This window comes from Anarrhichthys ocellatus, unplaced genomic scaffold (genome assembly GCF_004355925.1).
Source record: "Anarrhichthys ocellatus isolate YVR2014 unplaced genomic scaffold, GSC_Weel_1.0 scaffold2852, whole genome shotgun sequence".
Classification (NCBI taxonomy): Eukaryota; Metazoa; Chordata; class Actinopteri; order Perciformes; family Anarhichadidae; genus Anarrhichthys; species Anarrhichthys ocellatus.
In genome coordinates this window covers 1-2,988 of record NW_022282826.1, presented here as the reverse complement: position 1 = coordinate 2,988, position 2,988 = coordinate 1, and the positions used below count along the sequence as shown (strand labels likewise).

The 2,988-nt window shown below is 43.0% G+C and overlaps 1 long non-coding RNA gene across 1 annotated transcript; it reads right to left on the bottom strand.

The window, feature by feature from the left end:
- Positions 1-1,803, bottom strand: LOC116378592 (uncharacterized). The gene is made up of 3 exons (XR_004212312.1): positions 1,691-1,803; positions 1,161-1,309; positions 1-141 (listed from the first exon to the last, which is right to left on the bottom strand). It is a non-coding gene; the product is annotated as an uncharacterized LOC116378592 (long non-coding RNA).
- Between the last annotated feature and the right edge of the window lie 1,185 nt (positions 1,804-2,988).

Genomic DNA, 2,988 nt, shown 5'->3' with positions numbered 1-2,988 from the left:
ACACACACACACACACACACACACACACACACACACACACACACACACACACACACACACACCTGCAGAGAGCTTCACCAGGTACTTTGATACTGATGTTGAAGTTGCGTTTTCATCTCCGACGATGTAGAGAGCAAAACTCTGAGGAACAAACACAGAGATCATCAGCTTCACTCGTTTCTATCTGTGGAGCAGAAGATTTCTACAGCTGCAAAACATTTACGACACATATTCATCCATGTTCATATATATATATATATATATATTCATACACGCGCATTTGTTTATTTCACATGCACAGAGAAGGTGAACTATGTTGTGATTTAATGTGAAGCGTCTCATCAACCCAACATGTGATGCCTTCAGCTTGTTTACGACTCTTCTGCTACATTCTGTACTCTCTGTCCACATGTACAGTCGTCATCACCTCCGTCATCCTCCAGAGAAACAACACCCCCGGGTATAATTGCTCTTTATGTTCAGAGAAATAATCCGACATGCTACAGAAATAAATGGTTGGCCTGCGTGTCAATCAGAGCTGAACTCTTCACCCTCACTGCCTCCGATCTGAAGGCAGCTGGAGGATCAACGTTTTAAATAGACAGAAGCTCATCAAAGTCCAGAACAGAACGTCAGCGCGGAGCTTTAAACCGCTCTTCACTAAGCTCATCCAGAGGAGCAACGGAGCAGAAGAGTCCCGGATCAGCACAGAAGAAGAAAGGGAGCAACTATAACTGTGAGATCCTGATCACGTGTTTCTACCACCGATACTAATGTCAGATCATTGATCCATATTCACAGATTCAGATCTCTTTGGTGTTTGATCTTAGCAGCTGGTCTACAAGGATCCAGACCACCGTCCCACAAATCATGTTAACGCTCTGAAGTCAGTAAAACAACAACAATACTAAATGTTGTCTTTCTACTGAAGACACAAAGCATGTAACCGTTTCCTTTTGTTTCTACCTTTCTATTCTGTCCGTCTCTAAACTATCAAATCAAGAGAAACAAAAGACAGAGACTTAAAGAGTCGTGACCATGTCAGGCCAGTACTCTGTTCTGTTCCACTCTGCACGCTGTGTCTGATCTCCAGATGAACTCGGTTCTTGGTCACACGTTAAAGGAAGTGATCAGAGAAACATTAAGACTTCAGCTGGTACCAGAACCAGCAGCCTGGTCCTCGTACAGATGCCGGGCAGGCAGGGGAAAGGCGGGCTCTCCTCTCCTCTCAGGCAGCCGCTGAGCCAGCTGAGCACACAGGGAGGCTCCGCCCTCAGGAAGGACGGACGCTGCATCTGACCAATCAGAGCTGAGGAGAGAAGGAGCCAAGAAATGAGAGTTAACTGTGAGGACATAAAGCACAGACACACAACGCCTCTAACGTATCATCGTCTGTGTTTGTGAATCATAGGTACAACAGTAACTGATGTATTTACGCCTAGATGACGTTGTTTCTTTAAGTGCTGATGGAGCAGCTACAATGATAAGATAATCCTCCACTAGTCCCACAGAGGGGACATGTACAGGATTACAGCAGCATAGAGCACAGTGCTAACAAGAGACACTCAACGAGCTCTCATCGTAGCTACAAACACTAACAGGGTCAGAGGTAAAGACCCCCCGACATGAAGCGGCCTTCCTCGTCACGTGTAGTCCGGTTCCTGACCTGAGACCGTGATATCAGACTCACTCTGGTCTATGACGCAGCTCTCAGTGAAGCCACGGATCAATGACGGGTAGTCTCTCCAGTACAGATCCACATACTCGTCCAGCTGGAGGTCTCTGCACACAAAGAAAACACTTTATTAAATATATATTAGTATTTATGTGAGATATAATAATAATAACTTTGTTTATAGCTCCTTAAAAACAGAGTTTACAAAGTGCTTTGACAGACAAAACAGCAAAAGTGAGACAATAACAACAACAGGAAGTTCAGAGAGACAGTCGATACAAATAGACTAAGAAATAAATTACATTTAATTTTAATTTAAAAAAAATACATACATATACAATATAAACATACAATGCAATAACAATCAACTAAGAAATACATTTAATTAAAAAAATTTCAATTTTGTAAAATAATTTGGTAAAATCAACAAACAGAAATCAAACAGAAATCAAACAGAAATGACTACGGTAGAGTCTGGTGGACTTGAAGAGAGAGAAAGAGTCGGTCAGCGAGGTAAAGAGGTGAAGATATTCTAAGTACAGCATGAGGCATTCCCCCAAAAACCTGGTTCTAAATGAGTAAAACCTGGAGTATGGATTAGGTCAGGAGTCATCTGCTACCAGTACTTTCTTAGTTCTGGAGTGAGACGTCTACATATATCTATATCTATCTATATCTATAGATCTAACTCCACTTCTAAACATCAGTACTGTCCCTTTAAGAGCTCGGCCTGCAGCAGGACGTTGAATCACTTCTAAAACGTCTCCTCTGTGACATTTAACTTGTTTCTGATCACTAATTAAAACACACGTCTGTGAGTAATTAACAGACGTGAGTCATTACATCAGATGATCAACAGTTCTTAATCCATCTCAGACTCACACACACATTTCAGCTGTGTGCGCGTGTGTGTGTGTGTGTGTGTATGTATATGCGTGTGTGTGTGTCCGTGTATATGCGTGTGCGTGTGTGCATGTATATGCGTGTGTGCGTGTGTGTATGCGTGTGTGTGCGTGTATGTATATGCGTGCGTGTGTGTGTATGTGTGCGTGTATGTATATGCGTGTGTGTATGTATGTGTGTGTGCGCGTGTGTGTGTGTATGCATGTGTGTGTGTATGCATGTATATGCGTGTGTGCGCGTGTGTGTATATGCGTGTGTGTGCGTGCATGTGTGCGCGCGCATGTGTGTATGTATATGCGTGTGTGTGTGTGTGTGTGTGCGTGCGCTGATGAAGGACAGCAGGGATCACTGATGTTGGATTGAACTGAATGTAGAATAATAACCACGAGTTAAACTAATGAACTGATCAT